Source organism: Scyliorhinus canicula, chromosome 4 (assembly GCF_902713615.1).
Source record: "Scyliorhinus canicula chromosome 4, sScyCan1.1, whole genome shotgun sequence".
Taxonomy (NCBI): domain Eukaryota; kingdom Metazoa; phylum Chordata; class Chondrichthyes; order Carcharhiniformes; family Scyliorhinidae; genus Scyliorhinus; species Scyliorhinus canicula.
The window spans coordinates 107,487,753-107,515,457 of NC_052149.1; the positions used below are offsets into that span (position 1 = coordinate 107,487,753).

Genomic DNA, 27,705 nt, shown 5'->3' on the forward strand with positions numbered 1-27,705 from the left:
ACTGCACCCTACCCGCCAGAGACAGCGGCAGCATGTCCCACCTCTTTAACTCCTCCTCCATTTGCTCCACCAGCCTTGAGGTTAAGCTTATGAAAGGCCCCCCAGCTCCTGGCCACCTGAACCCCCAAGTAACTGAAGCTCCTCTCCGCCCTTTTCAGCGGGAGCCTCCCAATCCCCCCCCCTCCTGGTCCCCCGGGTGGACCACAAACAGCTCACTTTTCCCAAAGTTAAGCTTATACCCTGAGAAATCCCCATGTCGAGAATTGGTCTGTTCAGTCACACGCCGATCATTGGCAGAAACATTTGATCCTAAGTTGACAGCATCCAATCAAGTGACCGACACTGATGAAACAACATTGACCACATTCCTTCACGAGACCTCTGTTACCTCATCATCAATCAAGTTAGTTCAACACAATTCATTCAAGTGATGTGATTTCACCCTGGATTATCCTTTGCTTTTTGACTCATTCGCTGCTCCCAATGTGGTCTCCTCTATATCGGAGAGACCAAACGCAGACTGGGTGATCGCTTTGCTGAGCATCTTCAGTCTGTGCGCATTCAGGATCCTGACCTTCCCGTTGCTTGCCATTTTAACAAAAGACCCTGCTCCTGTGCCCACATTTCTGTTCTTGGCCTGCTGCAATGTTCCAGTGAAGCGCAACGCAAACTGGAGGAACAACATCTCATCTTCCGGTTAAGCACACTACAGCCTTCCGGCCTGTACATCGAATTCAACAACTTCAGATGATCAGCCCCACCACGACCCATTTGTTTTCATTTCATTTTAACTATCTTTTACCATTTCTTTCTTTCCTAATATACATTTAATTTCCCCCCCCCCATCTTATCCACCTTTCCTGCACCATTCTCCTCTTTGCTTCCCCCTTCCCCTCCCCCCACACCTACAGTTCATCCTCTGATGTTAGTTTCCCTGCTGTTTGACCTTTCACATCTTTTGTCCTCTCTGGGAGTCTGGAATCTGTGACCATTAGCACCCAGTTTCCCTGGGTTTCTGTGGCTATGACTTATCTTTCATTCTCACTCCACAGTATAATATTACCACTTTCTCTGTCTATTAGCTTTGACAAGGAGTCATCGGACCCAAAACGTTGGCTATTTTCTCTCCCTACAGATGCTGCCAGACTTGCTGAGATTTTCCAGCATTTTCCTTTTTCGTTTCAGATTCAAGCATCGGCAGTAATTTGCTTTTGCTCTAATATTTCTTCCCACTCTCTAAATAGATTCTTTCCTTGTTCTTTTTTAAATTAATTTATGTGATGTAGGCGTCATTGCCCTAGACGAGCAATTATTGCCAATACCTAGTTGCCCTTGAGGAGGATGGTGAGCTGCATCCTTGAACGTTTGCGGGTCCCGGAGGTGTAGGTACACCCACAGTGCTGTTAGAGAGAAATTCCAGGGTTTGACCCAGCGACAGTGAAGGATTGTGATATATTTCCACTCTGGATGTTGAGTGCCTTGGAGGGGAACCTCCAGGTGGTGGTGTTTGTAGATATCTGTCCTTCTAGATGCTAGCGGTTGTGGGTTTGGAATGTGCTGCCTAAGGATCCTTGCTGAGTTCCTGCAGTGCAACTTGTAGATGGTGCACACGGCTGTCACTGTTCGTCGGTGGAGGTAGTGACTGTACCAAGTGGACTGCTTTATCCTGGATTGTATCAAGCTTCTTGAATGTTGTTGGAGCTGCACTCATCCAGGCAAGTGGAGGACATTCCATCACATTCCTGACTTTCGCCTTGTAGATGGCGGGCAGATTTTGGGGAGTCAGGAGGTGAGTTACTCGACGCAGGATTCCTAGCCTTCAACCTGTTCTTGTAGCAACAATATTTATAGGGGGCTGGATTCTCCAAAAATGGGGCCATGTCCCCGCGCTGGCGTAAAAACGCCGGCCTTGCACGCCAGACTTTCCTTAAAAAAAAATGAAGACCAATTCTCCTACCTGCAGGGGGCTGGCAGGGCTCCGGAGAGCTTCTCGCAGCTTTAGCAGACCTGGACTAACAAAGAAGGTCCCAACGATCTGTCCCGCGCCGCTCTATGTAACCCGCCCGATCGCCACCCCGGCCGCTCATAAGGCCCCCTCCCACCCCCGGTTCTTGATACCCCCGACCCCCACCAGGGTGGCCGCGGGCTAAGTCCCGACCAGCCAGACGTGGTTAGAACCACGCCATCGGGAATTCGGCTAGTCGGGACTGGAGCATCATTGGGAGCCACTCTGGCAATGGCCCCCCAGACGTGGCATACAAATCGTGCGTGAGCGATTCTCCGGGGACCAGAGAATTGTGGGAGTAGCGCCGGGGCAGATTTGTGCGTAAAAGTGGATATCCGCACCCCACGCCAAACACAATTTCAGCGCTGGGCTGCGGAGAATCCAGCCCATGGTTTCTCTAGTTCAGTTTCTGGCCAATGGTAACCCCTAGGGTTGTTGATAGTGGGGGATTCAGCGATTGTAATGCCGCTGAATGTCGAGGAGCAATGGTTGCATCCTCTCTTTTTAGAGATGGTCGGTGTCTGGCACGTGCGGCATGAATGTTAGCACAAACTTGGATATTGTCCAAGTTCACTTGGGCATGGCCTGCTGCCTGCTTTCTAACACATCCTCTTTCTCCAACACTGTATTAGGCCTTTCACTCAGTGTGGCACCTTTTCTTTGCTTCCATACCTTTCCTGATGTGGAGATGCTGGCATTGGACAGGGGTGAGCACAGTAAGGAGTCTTACAACACCAGGTTAAAGTCACGCATCCTGAAGGCTGCCTTCGCGAATGCTTACCCGAAGATCAGAGGCTGAATCGCCGAGCAGTAACTTGTAGCCAACTTCCGCACACATGAATACGGCCTCAACCGGGACTTTGGATTCATGCTGCGGTCGCATTACATTCACCCCCCACCATTTGGCCTGGGCTTGTGAAATCCTACCAACTGTCCTGGCTTGAGACAATTCACACCTCTTTAACCTGTGATTATCCCTCTCTCCAGTTGCTCCGTCTGGACCTGTAGACTTAATTACCTGCAAAGACTCTCATTCGAAGTATCGTATTGCATCTTTGACTTTGTCTATATATGTGTTTCTGGAACCCACCTCTTCATTCGCCTGAGGAAGGACCAGTGCTCCGAAAGCTAGTGATTCAAAACAAACCTGTTGGACTTTAACCTGGTGTTGTAAGACTTTTTACTATACCTTTCCTGAACACCCTGTATCCAGGAATATCATGTATCCATTCCTGCCCTTTGAGCCAGGTCACCGTTGTTGCAGGATATTGTGATCCCATCTATGTATCTGTGCCTGCAACTCAACAATCTTATTTACCATACTGTGTGTAAACCTGGACTGGACTTTCTCTCTTATTCTGGCCCCACTAAATAATGACTGTTTCTTGCTGTAGTGTCCCACAATTCTTTGTGCACCTTGTTTATCCTTTCTATTGTTCCCACTCCTTTGGAAGTTAGTTTAAATCTTGTCCGGCAGCACTGCCAAACCATGTCACATCGACATTGGTTACAACTGTTGAGATGCAACACGTCTGGCCTGTTTCGGTCCCACTTCTCCCAGAACTGGTCCCAATACCTATGGCTTTCCTCTATTATCTCCAAACCCATACCTTCCATCACAGATTTCTTGAAAGTGAACCCTTGGAAAGCGATGGGCCCTGACGGAGATCCTGGCCATGCACTCGGATCCTGCGTGGGCCAATTGGAGGGTGCGTTTGCGGACATCTTCAACCTCTCCCTACTCCGTTCTGATGTTCCCACCTGCTTCAAGAAGTCCACGACCATACCGGTGCCAAAGAAGAACCAGGCAACGTGCCTCCATGACTACTGTCTGGTGGCCTTGACATCTGTCATTATAAAGTGCTTCGAGAGGTTGGTCATGAGATATATCAACTCCGTACTCCCAGAATGCCTTGATCCAATGCAATTTGCGTACCGCCACAACTGGTCCACAGTGACACCATCTTTCTGGCCCTCCACTCATCCCTGAGCATTTCAACAACAAGGACTCCTACGTTAGGCTCCTATTCATTTATTACAGCTCCATCTTCAACACCATAACCCCTGCCAAGCTCGTTTCAAAACTCCACAACCTAGAACTGGGCTCCTCCCTCTACAACTGGATCCTCGACTTCCTGACCCATAGACCACAATCATTAACGATAAACAACAACCCCTCCTCCACGATAGTCTTCAATACCGGGGCCCCACAAGGCTGCATAATTGGCCCCCTACTATACTCCCTGTACACACACACGACTGTGGCAAAATTTGGCTCCAACTCCATCTCCAGATTTTCTGATGACATGACCATAGTGGGTTGGTTCGCGAACAACCCTGAGTCAGAGTACAGGAAGGAGATAGAGAACCTAATGGCATGGTGTAATGACAACAATCCCTCCCTCAACTTCAGCAAAACTAAAGAACTGACCATTGATTTCAGGAAACAAAGTAGTGTACACATCCCTGTCTGCATTAATGGTGCCAAAGTCGAGATGGTTGACGGCTTCAAATTCCTAGGTATGCGCATCACCAACAATCTGTCCTGGTCCACCCATGTTGACGCTATGACCAAGAAAGCACAACAGCACCAATACTTCCAAGGAAACTAAGGAAACTCTGCATGTCCACATTGACTCTTACCAATTTTTACAGATGCACCATAGAAAGCATCCTATCTGGCTGCATCACAGCCTGGTATGGCAGCTGCTCGGCCCAAGACAGTAAGAAACTCCAGAAAGTCGTGAACAGCAGTCCATTAAGCAAACCGGCCTCCCAACCACTGACTCTGGCTACACATCCTTGGGAAAGCAGGCAGCATAATCAAAGACCCTTCCCACCCAGGTTATTCTCTCTTCCAAATTCTTCCATTGGGCAGGAGATACAAAAGCCTGAGAACACGCATTAACAGGTTCAAAAACAGCTTCTTCCCCGCTGTTAGCAGACTCCTGAATGACCCTCTTATGGACTGAACTGATCTCTTCACACATCTTCTCTACTGAGTAGTACTACACTCCGTATGCTCACCCGATGCCTGTGCCTATTATTTATGAATGTCCTATTTTTTGTTCATTGTGTGGAAAGATCTGTCTGTACTGTAAACAGAACAGTACTTTTCATTGTATCTCGGTACATGTGACAAATCTAATTCCATTCAATTCAACATCATTTGTCCTGCCGCCTGTTTCTATACTCACTAGCACTTGTCAACAGGAGTAAACATGAGCTTACTACCTTTTTGAGTTGCTGTTTACCAGTCTCCTTCCTGGCTCCCTAAAATCTGTCTGAATGACCTCATCCCTATTTCTAATGTCATTGGTATTGATATGGACTATAACTGCAAGCTTTCACTCTCTTCTTTCAGTGCTTGGTAGCTGCTCAATGCCGTCCTTAACCCAGGCACAAGGGTGGCAACATACAATCCTGTATCCTCATCTGCGACCACACAAATGGCTGCCTGTCCCCCTAACTCTGGTTTCCTCCCACAAGTCCTGAAAGACGTGCTGTAGGTAATTTGGACATTCTGAATTCTCCCTCAGTGTACCCGAACAGGCGCCGGAGTGTGGCGACTAGGGGATTTTCACAGTTACATTCATTCAGTTAATGCAAGCCCACTTGTGACAATAATAAAGATTATAGCTTATTGTAACTGTAGAAGTTCCCATCATCAACAGTGAATTGTTGAATCTCTATTGTCTGTTTTGTTTCAATCGATGCTCTCAAAAGCATATTTCCTTACTCAATATATAGTTGTCCTTACTTAACTTGTGTGGTTGCCTATTTAACTGCATCTACTCTTACTCATCTGGTCCCCCCAAACATTCTACGCACAATGCCCTTTGCGGTCACCCCCCTCCATCTCTCACAATAGTTCCTGTGCTGGCAGTCTGTTGACTTTCTTCATGTGAAGACTTAATTCCCTCTTCTCAACTTGCCTCTGAAGATCTAGATCAATGAGTTCTTCATGGTATATAGTGTCATCAGGCAACTAGCCCAGTGCCACAACGTTGAGAACTCCACCACCATTTGGTGACAAGTTAAGTGTTCTGGTAACTTGGCACCATCGACCCACTCTCTCTGATCTATCAGTCTCAAAATGATTTATTGTTGCCTCAGTCAATGTTTGTCAGTCCAGCTCCTTAGTGATGGAGAGATTTGTTGCTAACGGATCACATCAGTACCACTGACAATCCCGAGCCTTGCTTAGCTGAAGTGGCTGGAACCTGACCATTATCCGAGGCTGAACTGTGCAGTTTGTAAATTCAACTTCTTAGTTGACCCCTGAGCTGAGTATCTGACACCACAACCCCTCCCAAGATTTATTACATCCAGCTCTATGAAACGTCACCCACCTCTGCCCCACTCCTCCAGCTGCTGCTGAAACCCTAATTCATACTTTCCTTACTTCACATGTGACTATTCCAATAGACGCTTGACCAGCCTCCTATCTTGCGAGCTTTAGTTGACCTAAAACTCTGCTGCCTGTACTGCAGCTGGTACCAAGTCCCTGTCACCCATCATCCCTATCTGCTTATGCTCACTGGCCTTCAGGGCAGCACGGTAGCATGTGGCCAGCATTGTGGCTTCACAGCGCCAGGGTCCCAGGTTTGATTCCCCGCTGGGTCACTGTGTGAGGGTCTGCACATTCTCCCCGTGTCTGCGTGGGTTTCCTCCGGGTGCTCCGGTTTCCTCCCACAGTCCAAAGACGTGCAGGTTAGGTGAATTGGCCATGCTAAATTGCCCTTAGTTTCCAAAAAGGTTAGGAGGGGTTATTGGGTTACGGTGATAGGGTGGAAGTGAGGGCTTAAGTGGGTCAGTGCAGACTTGATGGGCTGAATGGCCTCCTTCTGTGCTCTATGTTCTATTGGCAGCTGGCCCAGTGACGTCTCACATTTATGTTATCATCTTTGTTTCAATCAGCAACAATAAATCATTTTGAGAGTGATGGATCAGAGAGAGTAGGTAGATGGTGCCAAGTTGCCAGGAGGGTTCACTCCTCCCTTATTATGTGACCTCCTCTAACCCTCTGATAACTCGACATTCCTCAAAATTATTTTTTTCTTCCTTTAATGATTGCCTACAACTATATTAGGAATTAAAATTACTTGTTTTATTTGTACCATCATCTTAGTTTGGCATCTACCCCCATGATGAATTTTCAACAAACCAATTATCCATCTGTCTAATTCTAGCCTTTAGTGTATCCTAGATTTACTTCACCTTTCTGTTGTCTAAACCCTAAGCTTTGGAATTTCTGATCTAAACCTCTTCATCTCATTCTGTATCTGCCTCTCCAGCTCTCTCTCTCTTCCTTTAACAATCTCTTTAAAATCCACCACTTTGACCAAACATCTGATCATCTGTCATTCTAATGTATCTTTATGTGGTCTGGTGTTCAGTTTTGTCTGATAACACTCCTATGCACTATGGGATGCTTGACTATATTAAAGGTGATATATAAATTAAAGTTGTTGTTGCTGTGAAGATGTCACAGTTCCAGTAGCTACAGCTGACAGCTATACTGATCTCAGGGTGCTTAACAGCCTAACCTACTGAAATGAGGTGGAACAGTAATTTTCACTTTCTCTCACTTTCAGCCTCTGCTCATGTGGGTACATACCATATGCTCCAACACCTGCACACCACCCTCCCCTCATCATATTCCACATTGCTGCCATTGTCTGGTACCCCATTCCATCATTGTTGCTCAGCTCTGGGCACTCTTTCCCTCATGTCCTCCTTACCAGCCTTGTCAGACCCTAGGAATCCTCAAATTGATCCAGAACCTGCTATGTGCCAAATGATCTCCTGTACATTGATGCCTGACCAGGGACCTTCACTGTAAATTGCTCAATGCACTCCACTTCCAGGTATTGCTAAATTACAAACAACCTGTTAATGTACTGCCAAGTACCAGGGCCACACCACCTCTGATTGGTAATCAAAATCCATGATCCTTCAAAGCAATACCAGATGTTGATAATTGTTAAAAACCTACTTCCAATCAGGTGCATCTTGTTTTTTCCAATTACTATGAAATAAAAATTGTTTAGACAAAGGAAACTACAATAGTCAATGCTACTTATTGATATACAGTTTTCATTGAAAAAGTCTTAATTTCATAATTTGATTCCAAAAGCATGAGTAAAATCCAAGGAAGCCATGGAATATAAATACATTTTTACATTTTCTGCTGTAGCAAATCAGGAGGTCTAATGATTCATTGTGTTACATGACAGAATACCCCTGTTGTTTACTGGGCGTTGGTAGTTTGCAAGGACAGTGGGGCCAAAGGTTTGTCGTTTGAAGAGAGGAATAATGACATTGGATTTAAAGGAGAGAGGAAAAGCACCTGAAGGGAGATACCCACAAATGTTATTGGCTAAAGTGAGGATCAGGACTTCAAGTTTAGTGGGAGCAGAATATAGGTCTTGCAGTCAAGATCAGTGTAGACAGGATATGAGTGGAGATTGGAGAGGAACTAGAGAGAGAAGAAATTTCTAGGCTCGAGCAGGTCTTAACTGAGGTTTGCCCATGGGCTAGTGGGAGGGAGGAATATGACTGGGGTAGCTATCTGAGGGTCTCTATCTTGGTGGCAAAGACGTCCATGAGCTCCTCACACTTATTGGCTGTGGGTAGAGCAGCTGGTAGAGGGATTTAAGAAGATGGTTTATAGTAGATCCAAGCATTCTGCGTTCTTCGCAATAAGCTGTTTCAAAATAAAGCCTTTGAAAATCCAAAAATTCTTGTCAAACCTGTTACTCGACTAATTGGAGAGTTGAGACCAAAACCAGTATCTGCAATTCCTGATATGTTGTACAATGAGTGTGCAGACTATGGAACACTTTCAGCATTTATCAATATGATTCTTATTGGAAGAGGTTTACATTCATGAAATTTGCTGACCCTGAATTGTGACAAGAGGAAGAGAAATTGTTACACATGTAATTATAAATGAATGATTCTGATGTGGCACAATTTCCATGAAGAGAGTAGATGCACTGTTCTGTAAGAACTGAAATACTGTACTCTGATAAATGGAATGCAGGTGTGAGCTACTTTAAGCCATCTGCATTTTCAAAGGGGTCAAATGCAGGTAAAACTGCAAGCCAGAACCCTTGTTTAGTTTGTACATGTCTGAAGGTAGCTGGAACGTGGTATTTTAAGAATGTTTTACAATAGTAAGAAAATTGGAGGAAATTTCTGCTCATCCAGGTCATCTGATAATGTGGACACAGTGGAGCAATCGAGAGAGGTGATCGTGAGGTAGAGCAGGATGCTGTCAGCGTAGGTAGGAAATCTTGCATGTTTCCAGATAACGTTGCTGAGGAGCAGCATGTAGATGAGAAAGAGGAAAGGAGTCAAGGATAGATCTTTGGAGAAGCTCTGAGGTAACAGAGCAAGAATGGGAAGAGAAACCATTGCAGCTGATTCTTTGGCTGAGGGTAGACAGGCAAGAATAAAAGCCAGGCAAGGGCAGTCCCACTCAGCCCGGCAACAGTGGAGAGGCATTGGAGGAGGGTGATATAGTCAAAAGTGTTGAAGGCTGCAGGCAGGTCGACGAAGTTGAGAGGGGAAAATTTACCTTTGTCACATCATATGGGGATGTCTTTTATGACTTTGATAACAGCCATTTCAGTCTGGTGGCAGGAGTGAAAACCTGATGTTCTGGGAAAGATGGGCACGGATTTGAGAGACAACAGCACATTAAAGGACTTCGAGAGGGAGCGGAGGTTGGAGGTGTAGCAGTAATTTGCAACGTAGTGAAGTCTAGGGCTATTTATTTTGAGGAGAGTGCTGATGACTGGCAATTTGAAGGTGAGGAGAACAATATTTGGAGAGGACAAACCGAAGTTCTACTTTTGAAGAGCACCAGTGACCATTCTCTTTTGTGTCATACAATCTCTCCTGTTGCCATCTAAGTGACTCTCTGAATTTGAAATGCAGTCACTATTGTTGGAGCCTAAAAGTTTGACTGTTTACATTAGTCGCTACACATCTTCGCTGCAACCTCTCCTAGCTCCCACCCATCACTGCTTCTCAGGTTGTATATAGTCCATCACACTTTTCCCTTGCTTTAACTCTGAAGGAGAATCATGTGGACTCAAAAAGTTAACTCTGTTTCTTTCTCCACAGATGCTGCTTAATCTGCTGAGTTTTCCCTGCATTTTCTGTGTTTGTGTCAGTTTACATCCTATTAGCCTTCGTGTATCTCTATTTTATTATTGTTTACTGAAGTGGTACTGTTGGCACAAAATATTATGTTTTTTATCACTTGGGAGAACTTTTCTATATAAGCCACGGGTAAGTATTTTTTTGGTCTCCCCAAGGAGAAGATGGGGTTTGGGAAATGCCTGGTCATACCGCTCCAGTCATCGCATGGTGTGGGGAAGGCTTGATGGACCAATTGAACTTTTCCTGTCTATATATCTTCCATGAATTGTACTGTACTGTGGTTCTGGAGTCTACAGAGCCCTGGCTGGAGTCTGCAGAGGTTTTCCAGGGCATCCATGGTGGCATGGGCGACCTCCCCAGGACACCGTAGTGAGAATAAACAGCTAGAAATGTGTTCTGTACTCTCCCTGTTCCCGCTAACGATATACTCTGCAATGAAAACCAGGCACACCCATTCAACCTGTAAATAAATACTTATTTTCTTAAAAGCACTATTTACATGCACGCTTCAATATTATGATAATTATGTGTTATTATAATTTAGCTTGTGGGAGGTCTGTGAATTTTAACGGGGACTGTTTTGCCCAAATTAAGTTTGAGAAAGGTTTGTGGGTGGCGTGGTGACACAGTCGTTAGCACTGCTGCCTCACTGACCTTGGGTGACTGTGTGGAGTTTGTATGCTCTCCCCCTGTCTGCGTGAGTTTCCTCCGTGTGCTCCGGTTTCCTTCCACATTCCAAAGATGTGCAGGTTATTATAATCTTTATTATTGTCACAAGCAGGCTTAAATGAACACTTAAATTAGCAATGAAGTTACTGTGAAAATCCGCTGGTGGCCACATTTTGGAGCCTGTTCGGGTACATTGAGGGAGAATTCAGAATGTCCAAATTACTTAACAACACGTCTTTCAGGACTTGGGTGAGGAAACTGCAGCACCTGGAGGGAACCCACACAGACACTGGGAGAACGTGCAGACTCCGCACAGTGACCCAAGCTGGGAATCGAACCTGAGACCCTGGCGCTCTGAAGCAACAGTGCGAACCACTGTTAGGTGGATGGGCCATGCTAAATTGCCCCTTAATGTCTAACGGTTAGGTGGGGGTAGGGCGGGTGAGTGGAGCTAGGTAGCGTACTCTTTCAGAGGGTTGGTGCAGAGTCGATGGGCTGAATGGCCTCCTTCTGCACTGTGGGGATCCTATGAACCACAACTGTAGCTATACATTTGCTCATTTTGTTGTGGGGGAAATGTATCTCTGCTGCATGGAATTATGAATTGGTTTGTCCCGATTGTTAGTGTGAACACGTTATCATTTCAAATCTGAAATATATTTTTTGGCTCCAACTCCTTGCCTCACTGCTAATTGCTTAGTGAGTAAATGTGCCAAATCTGAAGTAGTGTTTTCAGTTTCCTCTTGCTCTTAAAAAAAATTATGGATACTGGATTTGAAGTAATGAATTCAGAATAACTTTTCTCTGCGCAACATGTTCAGCCTGTCAGACAAGTTTTAGACCAAATTACCATTTGAAGTCATATTTATAGAATTTGTTATATAGCTGGCAAATGATTCAACAGCCGTGACTGAACCCAACTAAAAATGAGGGTGAACATTTGTTTACTTCCTTATTCTCAAACTTCTGATCTAATTGTAACACTGATTATGAAAAAATCTGATGAAATAATTCTGTTGTTGCTATCGAGCCTCCTGATTAAATCCTGACGGCCTATGTTCCATCATACACACAGACGCAATTTAAAAGTCAATTGTTTGTGTAGGAGTGTTTTAAACTTTATTTTTCTTAATGAATAATCAAATCAGCTGCGGTACAAAGATTTAAGTATCATCTGTTTTCACCTGCAGTTCATGGAAGCCCTATCTTTTTAAAAGAATATTTTTATTGAAAACCTTTTCATTTATAACAATATAATATAAAACGGATGATACAAATTACAGTATAAAAGAAAAATAGTCAACAGGTAAGAATACATCCAAATCTATGCCCCCACCAATAAACTAAAACCCACCCTCAGCACCCCCCACCCCCACGCCACCCTCACCCCACCCCACACCACTCTCACCCCACCCCCACACCACCCTCACCCCGCCCACGTCACCCTCACCCCCCTCACGCCACCCTCACCCCCCCACGCCACCCTCACCCCCCCAGCCCCACGCTACCCTCACCCCCCCAGCCCCACGCTACCCTCACCCCCCAGCCCTACGCCACCCTCACCCCCCAGCCATATGCCACCCTCACCCCCAGCCCCACGCCACCCTCACCCCCCAGCCCTACGCCACCCTCACCTCACCCCCTCCCCATGCCACCCTCACCCCCACCCCCTCCCCCCAGCCCCACGCCACCCTCACCCCCCCAAGCCACCCTCACCGCCACCCCCTCCCGCCCCACGCCACCCTCACCCCCACCCCCACCCCCTCCCGCCCCACGCCATCCTCAACTCCCGCCCCACGCCATCCTCACCCCCCATCTCCTCCCGCCCCACGCCATCCTCACCTCCCGCCCCACGCATCCTCACCTCCCGCCCCACGCATCCTCACCTCCCGCCCCTCGCCATCCTCACCTCCCGCCCCACACCATCCTCACCCCCTCCCGCCCCACGCCATCCTCACCCCCTGCCATCCTCACCCCCCACGCCATGCTCACCCCGCACCCCCTCCAACCCCACGCCATCCTCACCCCCCACCCCCACCAACCCCACGCCATCCTCACCCCCCCACCCCCACCAACCCCACGCCATCCTCACCCCCACACCATCCGCACCCCCACACCATCCTCACCCCCACCCCCACCCCATCCCCACCCCATCCCCAAACCACTCCCACCCCCACTCCCACCCCCACCACATCACCCCCACACCACCACTCCCACCCCACCACTCCCATCTCACCCCCACACCACCACTCCCACCCCATCACCACCACTCCCACCCTCACCCCACACCACCACTCCCACATTACCCTCACCCCCACACCACCCGCACCCCACACCACTGTCACCCCCACTCCCACATCACCCTCGCCCTCAACCACACCACGTCCCTGCACCACTCTCAGCCCCACACCCTCACCTCCACGTCCCTCTCACCCCCAACATCCTCCATCATCCCAGAGAAACCCATCTAGGTTGGGCACTTCAGTGAAGAGGCTCCTGAGACACCCTCTGGCGAGCACCACACAGCTGATCCAGTACATCAGGAGGTGGTAGGAACTCCTGAGGAACGGATGGTCGGAGGGTGGGCCGATCCCAGGGACTAGCTGCCGTCCAGATGGGTTTTCGGCTTCTGGAACGGACAGTCCCATCAATTGTGGAGATGCAATCGCAGAGCCAGGGTCTACATGAGGGGGTGTCGGCGAACATCCAGTGCAGGAGCAGGAGGTGCCAAACATGCGCGCCACGCAGCCCAACACCGCACAGGTGGCATCCGAGGTGGAGGCATTGGGGAAAGGGTTTTGGCTATGGATCAACATATCCAAGGCAAGGGACACCTTGATGGAGTAGCCTGGGTGTCATCAGGCAGCCCGAGGGAGAAGGACTGACTGAGGGTAATGAAGATCTGGATAAGACAGACGTACCAAATGTGCTTTGGTACGAGGGCGAGGGTGCTGGTTATACTGTTTAACAAAAGGACAACCTTTGCAGCGACAAACACAGTGAAAGACCCAGGGGAACAGTATGTAATGGTGAGCAGTGAAGGGCACTGGTGGTTCTTGTAAAGATTCCCCTAACTGGGGAGATGCTGACTTTAAAAAAAAAACATAGTGGAGATCCCCGATGTTGACTCCCACCAGCTCATCATGGGGGGACACTTCAACTGTATACAGGGCCCTAGTTCTTACATTCTTATGTCCCAGATTTTGCAGGCACTGGACCATCTTTTTCGAGGCCATGCCCGAGGTTGTGGGGGTGAGGGTAGAGCCATATCCAGTAGTGTTAATCTTTGGGTTCCAGAACAACCAGAGCTCTTTTCAGGGAAGGGGGTGACGCCCTACCTTCACCTCCCTGATCACCGGCCTGCCAGAGACTCCTGCATGGCTGGACATCAACAGTGCCACCCAAGGCCACAGACTGGCCGTCCGAAGTGGCAGAATTCCTCCAATTGGAGAATGTCTTGTTATGCTCTTGGCATAGCATAAGCTGCTTCCTTGATGTGTAATCTGACAAAGGAAGGTTCAGACGTGGAGATAACTTCAACACATTTATTAAACTATTTACAATTCTCCTACTCTGATTCGCCACTACTGTTAATCCTTCTATAGCTACTCAGACTGGCGAACCAGTCTGCTACAATCCACGTGGTGGGTGTAATGTTGAATCAACCCTGTGTCTGTACTTACTGAGTGTATCCACTGCAAAGAGGAAGATCATGTGTGCTGTGTCATTTATATATGGGTTGGTTGCCCCCTGTGGTAGTGTCATCTCTGTGTGTGTTGTGAATGCCCATTGGTCGTGTCCTATCTTACTGACCTATTGGTTGAGTGTCTGTGTGTCATGTCTCTGGTGCTCCCTCTAGTGTCCAGCTGGTCTACGTGTACTTACATTAACCCCTTGTGTATCTACAGTGATACATATCACCACAGAGAAGATAAAATTTGCCATCAGAGAATCGGAAGAATGCTTCTGAAACATAGGAAAAGATGTAATGGGAGAGGCGGAGAGAGAGAAGGGAAAGCATCACTCGGAATGTGGGAGTAAGTAGGTGCAGAGGAACCAAAGGGTGCCAAGAGAAACAAACCCTGTGGATGCTGCCGTGGCAAACAACAACAGGTCGTTGCCTTTGTGGTCTCAAACATATCCCGGTATGTTTTAATATCATGGTAACATGTATATAGTTAACAGTACGGTTGTGTTAACCAATCACTGGGAGCCCAATGTTAATATGCCATATGTCCGTATATATGTTTCTTGACTTTCAATTTCTGTTTTGTTCTTCGTTGTTCTAAATACATGCAAAGGGGCAGCACGGTGGCGCAGTGGGTTAGCACTGCTACCTCACGGCGCCAAGGTCCCAGGTTTGATCCCAGCTCTAATTTATTAAAAAATGAATAAATACATACATGCAAAAGCCAATTAAAAATATATTTTTTAAAAGAATCATTAGGCGTGGAGAAAGGCTATGTTCTCGGAGTACGGCAAGTTGAAATGACTAAGAGAAAGGCCATCATCCAATGTTATACTCGCTCAAAGGCTACTCTCACAACAGCGTGCCTTATGTAAAATCATGTATGCTTTCCACGTCAAAGCAGAGAACAGCTCTTTTGTGGAAGCCCTTGTAGTAACATTCTGATTATTTCTTTAAACACATCAGAGTGGCCATCCATGAGATCCAAGATCTTCAGAGGCTTTATAATCGAGCTTGAGTTTGTCCAGTGCTGATAGCAAATTGGCAGCTAGAGTTGCAAATCCTTGTGTTCAGAAATAAGAAATGTTGACTTCCTAACATCACAGGTTTAAATATATATTTAATGAAATTCCTTCCCCCATTGATAATTTTTTCCATTTGGAGGGGAAGGGCAGGAGGTGCTCCCAACACAAAGGAGGTTGGACATTACTGTGCTTCTATGGTTGTGATCTTGATAACTCATTCAGACACTTATTGCCAGAACGTAAGCTTGAGCTGTCTTGCAATTTGTAAACTCATACATTAAGCTAAATCTGACATGCCACGGTAAGCCAATTTTCTAGGATTAAATAATCACAGACACAAAGCCATTATAAGCTGGTACTTTCACAAGCTCCCAAGAATTCCAAAGCCAACACTTTTCAAATTGAAAGCGAATTCCTTTTAATGCGGTGCCTTCAACTATTGACAGGCAGTGACGTTGTAGTAGTATCACTGGACTAATAATTCAGACATTCAGGACAATGCCCTGGGACCTGGATTTGAATCCTGCCGTGGCAGATGGGGCAATTTGAATTCAATAGAAATCTGGCTGGAATTAAATGTCTGATGATGACCCTGAAACTGTTGTTGATTATCAAAAAAACCCATCCGGTTCACTAGTATCACCTCAGTCCTTACCTGGTCATAGAATCATAGTATCTACAGTGCAGAAGTAGGCCATTTGGCCCATCGAGTCTGCACCGGCTCTTGGAAAGAGCATCCTACTTAAACCTACACCTCCATCCTATCCTCGTAACTCAGTAACCCCACCTAACCTAATGGTCCGGCCTACATGTGACACCAAATCCACAGCGATGTGATTGACTCTTAAAATGCCTCTTAGTTCGAGGGCAATTAGGGACGGGCAACAAATGCTAGCCTTGCCTGCGTGATGCCCACATCCATTGAAAGAGTAAAGAAAAAACATCTCTCTCACATTCTCACACTCACCTTTCTCTCTCACGCATACACTCGCCTCTCTCTCATTCTCACACTCGCCTTTCTCTCTCACACACACACTCGCCTTTCTCTCACACACACTCTCGCCTCTCTCTCACACACTCTCTCCTCTCTCTCTCACACACACACTCTTCTCTCACACACACACTCTTCTCACACACACACACACTCTTCTCTCACACACACACACTCTTCTCTCACACACACACACTCTTCTCTCACACACACACCTCACACGCACACTCGCCTCTCTCTCACACACACTCTCGCCTCTCTCTCACACACACACTCTTCTCTCTCACACACACACTCTTCTCTCACACACACACACTCTTCTCTCACACACACACCTCACACGCACACTCGCCTCTCTCTCACACACACACACTCGCCTCTCTCTCACACACACTCTTCTCTCACACACACTCTTCTCTCACACACACACACTCGCCTCACACACACTCGCCTCACACACACACTCGCCTCACACACACACAATCGCCTCACACACACTCGCCTCTCTCTCACACACACACTCTCGCCTCTCTCTCTCACACTCTCGCCTCTCTCTGTCTCACACTCTCGCCTCTCTCTCTCACACACTCTCGCCTCTCTCACACACACACTCTCGCCTCTCTCTCACACACACACTCTCGCCTCTCTCTCACACACACACTCTCGCCTCTCTCTCACACACACACTCTCGCCTCTCTCTCACACACACACTCTCGCCTCTCTCTCACACACACACTCTCGCCTCTCTCTCACACACACACTCTCGCCTCTCTCTCACACACACACTCTCGCCTCTCTCTCACACACACACTCTCGCCTCTCTCTCACACACCTCTCACACACACACTCGCCTCACACACACTCGCCTCACACACACTCGCCTCACACACACTCTCGCCTCTCTCACACACACACTCTCGCCTCTCTCACACACACTCTCGCCTCTCGCTCTCACACACACTCTCGCCTCTCGCTCTCTCACACACTCTCGCCTCTCACACACACTCTCGCCTCTCTCTCACACACACTCTCGCCTCTCTCTCTCACACACTCTCGCCTCTCTCTCTCACACACTCTCGCCTCTCTCTCACACACACTCTCGCCTCTCTCTCTCTCTCACACACACACTCGCCTCTCACTCACACACACACTCGCCTCTCTCTCTCACACACACACTCGCCTCTCTCTCACACACACACTCGCCTCTCTCTCACACACACACTCGCCTCTCTCACACACACACTCGCCTCTCTCTCTCACACACACACTCGCCTCTCTCTCTCACACACACACTCGCCTCTCTCACACACACACTCGCCTCTCTCTCACACACACACACTTGCATCTCTCACACACACACACACTCTTCTCTCACACACGCACACTCTTCTCTCACACACGCACACTCTTCTCTCACACACGCACACTCTTCTCTCACACACGCACACTCTTCTCTCACACACGCACACTCTTCTCTCACACACGCACACTCTTCTCTCACACACGCACACTCTTCTCTCACACACGCACACTCTCCTCACACGCACACTCGCCTCACACACACACTCGCCTCACACACACACTCGCCTCACACACACACACACCGCCTCACACACACACTCCCTCACACACACACTCGCCTCACACACACACTCGCCTCACACACACACTCGCCTCACACACACTCGCCTCACCACACACTCGCCTCACACACACACTCGCCTCACACACACACTCGCCTCACACACACACTCGCCTCACACACACACTCGCCTCACACACACACTCGCCTCACACACACACTCGCCTCACACACACACTCGCCTCACACACACACTCGCCTCCACACACACCCTCACCACACACACTCGCCTCACACACACTCGCCTCACACACACACTCGCCTCACACACACACTCGCCTCACACACCCCTCGCCTCACACACACTCGCCTCACACACACACTCGCCTCACACACACACTCGCCTCACACACACACTCGCCTCACACACACACTCGCCTCACACACACACTCGCCTCACACACACACTCGCCTCACACACACACTCGCCTCACACACACACTCGCCTCACACACACACTCGCCTCACACACACACACGCGCACTCGCCTCTCTCACACACACACACTCGTCTCTCACGCACACACACATTCTTCTCTCACACACACACACACTCTTCTCTCACACACACACACACTCTTCTCTCACACACACACACACTCTTCTCTCACACACACACGCCTCACACACACTCGCCTCACACACACTCGCCTCACACACACTCGCCTCACACACACACACACTCGCCTCACACACACACACACTCGCCTCACACACACACACACTCGCCTCTCTCTCACACACACTCTCGCCTCTCTCTCACACACACTCTCGCCTCTCTCTCTCTCTCTCTCTCTCACACTCTCGCCTCTCTCTCTCTCTCTCACACTCTCGCCTCTCTCTCTCTCTCACACTCTCGCCTCTCTCTCTCTCTCACACTCTCGCCTCTCTCTCTCTCTCACACTCTCGCCTCTCTCTCTCTCTCACACTCTCGCCTCTCTCTCACACACTCTCGTCTCTCTCTCACACACACACTCTCTCCTTTCTCTCTCACACACACACTCTCGCCTCTCTCTCACACACACACTCTCGCCTCTCTCTCTCACACACACACACTCGCCTCTCTCTCACACACACTCTCGCCTCTCTCTCACACACACTCTCGCCTCTCTCTCTCACACTCTCGCCCCTCTCTCTCACACACACACTCTCGCTTCTCTCTCTCTCACACACACACTCTCGCCTCTCTCTCTCTCTCTCTCACACGCACGCTCGCCTCTCTCTCTCACACACACTCTCGCCCCTCTCTCTCACACACACTCTCGCCCCTCTCTCTCTCACACACACTCTCGCCCCTCTCTCTCTCACACACACTTTCCCCTCTCTCTCTCACACACACTCTCGCCTCTCTCTCTCACACTCTCGCCCCTCTCTCTCACACACACTCTCCCCGCCCCTCTCTCTCACACACACTCTCGCCTCGCCTCTCTCTCTCACACACACTCTCGCCTCTCTCTCTCACACACACTCTCGCCCCTCTCTCTCACACACACTCTCGCCTCTCTCTCTCACACACACTCTCGCCTCTCTCTCTCACACACACTCTCGCCTCTCTCTCACACTCTCGCCTCTCTCTCTCACACACACACTCTCGCCTCTCTCTCTCTCTCTCTCTCTCTCTCTCACACACACGCTCGCCTCTCTCTCTCACACACACGCTCGCCTCTCTCTCACACACACTCTCGCCCCTCTCTCTCACACACACTCTCGCCCCTCTCTCTCACACACACTCTCGCCTCTCTCTCTCTCACACACACTCTCGCCCTCTCTCTCTCACACACACTCTCGCCCTCTCTCTCTCTCTCACACACACGCTCGCCTCTCTCTCTCTCTCACACACACGCTCGCCTCTCTCTCTCTCTCACACACACGCTCGCCTCTCTCTCTCACACACACTCTCGCCTCTCTCTCTCTCACACTCTCTCCTCTCTCTCTCTCTCACACACACGCTCTCCTCTCTCTCTCACACACACTCTCGCCTCTCTCACACTCTCGCCTCTCTCTCTCTCTCACACACACACGCTCGCCTCTCTCTCTCACACACACGCTCGCCTCTCTCTCTCACACACACGCTCGCCTCTCTCTCACACACACACACTCTCGCCTCTCTCTCTCTCACACACACTCTCGCCTCTCTCTCTCACACACACTCTCGCCTCTCTCTCACACACACACTCGCCCCTCTCTCTCACACACACACTCGCCCCTCTCTCTCTCTCACACTCTCGCCTCTCTCTCTCTCTCACACACACGCTCGCCTCTCTCTCTCTCTCACACACACGCTCGCCTCTCTCTCTCTCTCACACACACGCTCGCCTCTCTCTCTCACACACACTCTCGCCTCTCTCTCTCTCACACTCTCTCCTCTCTCTCTCTCTCACACACACGCTCTCCTCTCTCTCTCACACACACTCTCGCCTCTCTCACACTCTCGCCTCTCTCTCTCTCTCACACACACACGCTCGCCTCTCTCTCTCACACACACGCTCGCCTCTCTCTCTCACACACACGCTCGCCTCTCTCTCACACACACACACTCTCGCCTCTCTCTCTCTCACACACACTCTCGCCTCTCTCTCACACACACACTCTCGCCTCTCTCTCTCTCTCACACACACACACACTCTCGCCTCTCTCTCACACACCACCCAAACCTCTCCCCAGCTTTCACATGCGCACACACAAAGACAAATCCTCAACCCTCTCTCACCCATGCCTGTAATCTCCGTTCACCATGCACCCCAACCTTCGCTCAGCTGTCACACTCTCGCTCCCTCTCCCAGGCCCTCTGTCTATTTCACTCCAGCTCCGAGCCAATTTCCACCTTGCTCCAGCTCCGAGGCCCATTCCCATCTGAACCCCTCTCTGAGGACCGCTTCTCCTCCCGCTCTCCCCGTCATTCTCCTGTCTGCCCTCGCTCTGATCTGGAAATTTCAGTTTTGTGCTGTTCCCAGGTTGTCTTCTCCATAAGCCAAACTCTGATTGGACATGATGTTTCAATGTATTTTTGCAATATTATATATCAACCCTGTCTGCCATGGGACCCCTAGGAGCCTCCGGTGGAACCTGGTTTGGGAAAGCCAGCTCGAGAGAATGCAGGCCCAGTTTCCTCAATCTCTGGTCCCAAAATAATCCAGCCAGCCCAGGGGTTAGTCTGGTGAACCTCTGTTGCCCTCCGATTATGATAAGTATATCCGCCTTAGACAAGGAGCTCAAAACTGTACACAATACTGCAGGGTGAGGTCTCAACAATGGCTAATACAATTGCAGGAGGACATTTTTACTCCTGCACTCAAATCTCTTTGTGTTAAAGGACAACATGCCATTTACCTTCCTCATTGTTACGCCTGAATGCTAGCCTTTAGTCTCAGGAACAAGAACACGCTGGTCCCTTTGGAAAGAAGGGAAGGAGAAAACGTTGCACTAGTTTAAAACTATTCTTTCTTTGTTTTTTCTACCAATGCGAATAATTTCACATTATATTCCCACCTGCCATGTTCTTGCCCATTCACTTCTCCTGTCCAAGTCTGCATGAAGCCTCTTTGTAGCTCCTCAACTTACATCCCTCAATTTAGGGTCTAGTTTAGCACAGTGGGCTAAACAGCTACTTGTAATGCAGAACAATGCCAGCAGCGTGGGTCCAATTCCAGTTGCAACCTCCCCGAAACAGGCGCCGGAATGTGGCGACTAGGGGCTTTTCACAGTAACTTCATTGAAGCCTACTCGTGACAATAAGCTATTATTATTATTATTATTACATTCTCACCTATTTTTGTGTTATTAGCAAATTTGAAAATATGGCATTTAAGTCCTCACATCCAAATCATTTACATAGATTATGAACAGATGTAGCCCCAGCACTCACCCTTGCTGTACCCCACCAGCACGATGGCATAGTGGTTAGTATTGCTGCCTCACTGGGCCAGTGACCCGGGTTCAATTCCAGCTTGGGTCACTTGTGTGTGGAGTTTGTATGCTCTCCACGTGTCTGCGTGGTTCCCTCTGGGTGCTCTGGTTTCCTGCCAGAGTTAGGTAGCATGGCCATAGTAAATTGTCTCTCAGTGTCCAGGGATGTGCAGCTTAGTTTATGGGGTTACGGGAATAGGGGGGAGTGGGTATGGATAAAGTGCTCATTTGAAGGGTTGGTGTAGTTTTGATGGGTCGAATGACCTCCTCTGTACTGTAGTCATTCAATGATTCAAGCCAATTACAGCCTGTTATCCTGAGAATAACCAGTTTATTCTTAGTCTCTGTTTTCTGTCTATTAATACATTCTCAAGATGCTGGGTATGCTTTTCATCATTAATATACTCAAACACAGTTTCAACAATACAAACTTTACCCAAAAGTGAAATACTGCATTACTGGAAATCTGAAGCAGAAACAGAAAATGCTGGAAATACTCAACAGGTCAGGCAGCATCTGTGGAGAGAGAAACAGAGATAATGGTTCAGGTTGTGACCATTCACCTTACCTTGTCCTAGATATGTTCCCAATGAAACAACTTACCCCCCCTTCGAGTTAATCAGTCATCTTTGAATGGGTAGGAATAGGCCAATCAGTTTTTCTTTGAAAAAGAGTTAGATTTAATCTACGGGTATGAAATATCATTAGTGTCTTTGCTAAAAAGAATTCAGGTCAAAACATTAGGGCTAACGGTTTAACTGTTGCCATAAGCAAGGTTTCAAGTAGCATGTGGAAGTTATATTAAGCTGAATTGCACTGCTCACCTTGAAGCATACTTTCTATCAATGGAGCCTGAAGCAATATTTTGTGCAAAATAGTGTCTTGTTGAGATATTCAATAATAAGCAAGATTTAATTAGTAACCACAAAAGGTAGCATTGACCATCAATGTACTGCAATAAACTCACTTGATGAATGTCCCACTCATCTAAGTTGCCTGCCACTTGTGTTTTGAAACTCATCATGGATGTATATTTCAGAGCATCATGCTGTCAGATGTTACATGAATAGACACATTGGAAATGCTGAAAACTCACCTACATCAGCTGTCATGGGTCACCTTCACAATAATGAATTGCCTCATTTCCCTATGCAACAGGATGGGTCACATGAATTGCCACTGCATCTTTTAACTTAAATCTGAGGATGTCTGAGTTCAGGTTTCTACAAATATCCGTGTTATGCCAAGGAAAACAAATGTTCCCAAAAAACAAGCTTGCTTTAGGATTGTTGGGTTGCCTGCCTAAAACCAAAGGGTAGTAATCCAAGGATTCTGCTTTTAGGATTTATGGTGCGGAAGATTTGTAACTACTACGATAGTCAGTCAGGGCAATTTAAAAAATTTTTTTAGATAATAGATCATGGGGTGAGGTCGTCTTTAATCCAGTTTGCCACTGATCATAGGATCTTTACCTCAAGGGTTGTAATGTTGTGGGCTGAATTCTCAGTTCACAGTTCAAGACAGCACTCCAGATAACTTGAGGAATTGCTCCATTGTCAGAGGTGCTGTCTTTTGGTTGAGACAGGTAAACACAAGAGATGCCATGGTACTAGCTGGAGAAGTGCAGAGAATTCTCAAAATCCTGGCTAACATTTTTCCATTAACCAACAGCTCCATCAACCAACACCACAAAAAATAACTTTGCCGTGTGGGGGATCCTGGTGTGTGCAAATTGGCCTCCACTTGCAACTCAAAGCAATCCATCAGCTATGAAGCACTCAAGGCGTGGTCATGAAATAATAAAAGCCAATAAAACATTTGTGTTTCTTAACATCACAAAAGTCAAATCAATTCACTGAACTGTTAGGTACTACTCAATTATGGCAAGAACACCAACACAAATTATAGCATCTTCAAAAGGTTTCTATTTGTCACAGTGCCCATGGGGATTCGTAAAGCAAATAAAATCAAATTTAGTGAACAAACCCAAAAGAAGAAACTTACCAAGCAAGACTTCACTTTTTGGAACTTATAATACAAATCAGAATCCATGTAAATTAAACAAATTATCAGGCAAATCACGGTCAGTGCAAACTATAAATTATACATAGAATGGCAGATATCAAAGTCTATCTCAGAGTTTCTCAGTAGTCCATTTCACCTGTATGGCCAGCATTTTCAGCCACAAAGTTCTTCCTCTCTCTCCAGCCCTGCCCTTTCCTTTGTTCTGGTGTCTGCAACATGGCCTCTGGAATATTGTTCCAGTTGGCACTACTTCCAGGTCAAAGGTTGCCAGGTCACATGGATCAATATTTCTTCTTATCCAAAATTAAGATTGATCCCTACACAATTGAAACAAACACTTCACAGTCCTTTTCAAAATACTTTTAAAAACAATTAGATTCCCCAAACATTTGAAGTTACAAATTTTCCTTAGCTTTGCTGCTTCAGGGTCAAAGATCATCACACATTGTAAATGTACAGAAGGGCAGCATGGTGGCGCAGTGAGTTAGCCGTGCTATGTCACGGCGCCAAGGTCCGAGGTTCGATCCCGGCTCTGGGTCACTGTCCGTGTGGAGTTTGCACATTCTCCCTGTGTTTGCATGGGTTTTGCCCCCACAACCCAAAGATGTTCAGGCTAGGTGGATTGGCCACACTAAATTGCCCCTTAATTGGAAAAAAATGAATTGGGTACTCTAAATTTATAAAAAAGAAAGTAAATGTACAGAAATCTAGACAAAAAAACATTGCATATTAGGAAACTTAATGCTGCGAGATGCAGGTTAATGGCTGAAAATGAAAAGATGGAGAACGTGAGACTGGAGAATACAATGTTACATTGCTGCCAGCAACTTACCATCTATGTAAAATAATGGACATGCAGAAAATCAGATTCCTTGGGAATGGGATAGTTTTACATAATCATAGAATTTACAGTGCAGAAGGAGGCCAATCGGCCCATCAAGTCTGCACCGGCTCTTGGAAAGAGCACCCTACCCAAGGTCAACACCTCCACCCTATCCCCATAACCCAGTATCCCACCCAACACTAAGGGAAATTTTGGACACTATGGGCAATTTATCATGGCCAATCCACCTAACCTGCACATCTTTGGACTGTGGGAGGAAACCGGAGCACCCGAAGGAAACCCACGCACACACGGGGAGGATGTGCAGACTCCGCACAGACAGTGACCCAAGCCGGGAATCGAACCTGGGACCCTGGAGCTGTGAAGCAATTATGCTATCCACAATGCTACCGTGCTGCCCCTTTTGCTGATGACTGAAGAGACCAATCCTTGACAGGCAGGTTCAGCCACAGGTTTCCACCCAAAGTGGTCATCAGATGTCATATGGATTGTTTTTAGAGTTGGCACCACTTGCCAAGCCACTGTAGCCATGGTGGTGCACACGAACACATTGGTGATGTCATAATTTTCCTGTCATTGCTTAGTGTTGCCTATGTGTGAAAAAAAATTAAATTTGGGGCTTTAAAAGTCCCCAAGCCAGCAAAGCTTGATGAGTGCCAATATACTTCGGAGATTTGCCTTTGAGAGAACTGCCGCATGTGTCATTTTGTCCCACCACGAGATGCCCAGAACTTGCCACAAACAGCAAAGGTGGAGGTTGTTGGGCTTCCTTTCTTGATAGCTGCAAGTTGTCCATATTGCACTGCCATACAAGGTACTGAGAACATAGGCCTCAAACCAGTAGTTCACACTTCCTTCTCTGCAAGCAACGGTTTTTCCAATGCATGTTAAGTTTGCATCAAGAGGTAGATGTGGACCAAATCTACAGCATACTCTAAAATATATTCACAGTCTGGATAAGGAGACATGTACTGGACAAAATAATCCAGTACTTGTGGTACTGCTGCGTTTGGAGTCTTCCGGTGGCAGCCATGAGCTGAGTGGTCACATGAAAAGTGGCTCTCATCTAAGAACATCAACTAAGGCCTTTTAACCAACAACAAATGTGCACCAGAGGCACAGGAAATCCCCTTCAAATCAAACCCCCCCCCCCCACCGACCGTACTGCCAGAAGGATGAGAAAGAATCAGCCACCCAGCCGAAAATCCAGTAGAAATGAGGGGAGGGAACCTTCAGCCTCGTAGCAGGGAATTGCACGTGGAGGCACAGAACTGGCGAGGGGCGATCCCGCAGAACTCTCAGCAACAGATCCAGGTGCTGATAGACAGAACGATGGGCTTCATCACCACCGAGTTCAGAAACATAGGGAGGTGATGAAAAAATAACTCATTGCGGCATAGGGAGGCAATGGACAATATGGAGTGGAGGCTGAAGGCCCAGGAAACAACGACATGGGACCTTGAAAAAGCCAAGGGGACCAGATAGTGGCACTCAGGGATCTGTTCTGGAACCTCTGCTCTTTGTGGTTTTTATAAATGACTTGGATAAGGAAGTGGAAGGGTGGGTTAGTAAGTTTGCCGATGGTGGAGTTGTAGATTGTATCGACGGCTGTTGCAGGTTACAGCAGGACATTGACAGGATGCAGAACTGGGCTGAGAAGTGGCAAATGGAGTTCAACCAAGGTAAATGTGAAGTGATTCATTTTGGAAGTTGAATTTGAATGCTGAATGCAGTGTTAAAGGCAGGATTCTTGGAAGTGTGGAGGAACAGAGGGATCTTGGGGTCCACGTACATAGACCTCTCAAAGTTGCCATCCAGCTTGATAAGGTTGTTGCTAAGACATATGATGTGTTGGCTTTCATTAACAGGGGGATTGAGTTCAAGAGCCGCAGGGTTTTCTGCAGCTTTATAAAACCCTGGTTAGACCCACTTGGAATATTGTGTCCAGTCTGGTCGCCTCATTATAGGAAGGATGTGGATGCTTTGGAGAGGGTGCAGAGGAGATTTACCAGGATGCTGTCTGGACTGGAGGGCATGTCTTATGAAGAAAGGTTGAGGGAGCTAGGGCTTTTCTCACTGGAGTGAAGAAGGAAGAGAGGTGACATGATAGAGGTGTACAAGGTGATGAGAGGCATGGATAGAGTGGATAGCCAGAGACTTTTCCCCAGCGCGGAGATGTCTGTCATGAGGGGACATAATTTTAAGGTGATTCGAGGAAGGTATAGGGGAGATGTCAGGGGTAAGTTCTTTACACAGAGAGTGGTGGGTGCGTGGAATGTACTGCCAGCGGAGGTGGCAGTCAGAGTCATTAGGGACATTTAAGCGACTCTTGGACAGGCACATGGACAGCAGTAAATTGAAGGGGTGTAGGTTAGGTTGATCTTAGATTAGGATAAATGGCCGGCACAACATTGTGGGCCGAAGGGCCTGTACTGTTCTATGCTCTGGCGTTCTGGTCGAAAAGAGTAATTAGGGTTGTCAATAGGACTTTAAACTAGAGATTGGGGGGGAAAGGAAAGTCAGGGAACCAAGAGGTGAAGGAATCAGTGGAAAGCGTAGCTGCTTAGGATTACAAAAAATCACAAAAAGACAGAGCTCAGGAGAGGTTGCGATAGTCCCCATCTCACAAAATATGACACAGTGTATGGAAAGGCTCAGTAAACCAAGGTCCACCACACTAAGAAAACAAAAAGGGACAGTCAATAGGGAATTAAAGGTGCTATATTTAAATGCCCG

At 47.7% G+C, this 27,705-nt stretch overlaps 1 protein-coding gene and 1 long non-coding RNA gene across 2 annotated transcripts in view; one reads left to right on the forward strand and one right to left on the reverse strand.

The window, feature by feature from the left end:
• LOC119964231 overlaps positions 1-27,705 on the reverse strand; it is a 901,051-nt gene that overhangs the window by 762,152 nt on the left and 111,194 nt on the right.
• The window catches only part of LOC119964896, a 47,419-nt gene that overhangs the window by 11,807 nt on the left and 7,907 nt on the right, over positions 1-27,705 (forward strand). Inside the window, exon 2 of the long non-coding RNA XR_005460387.1 lies at positions 14,758-14,994. This is a non-coding gene — a long non-coding RNA (uncharacterized LOC119964896). The remainder of the gene's footprint in view (positions 1-14,757; positions 14,995-27,705) is intronic.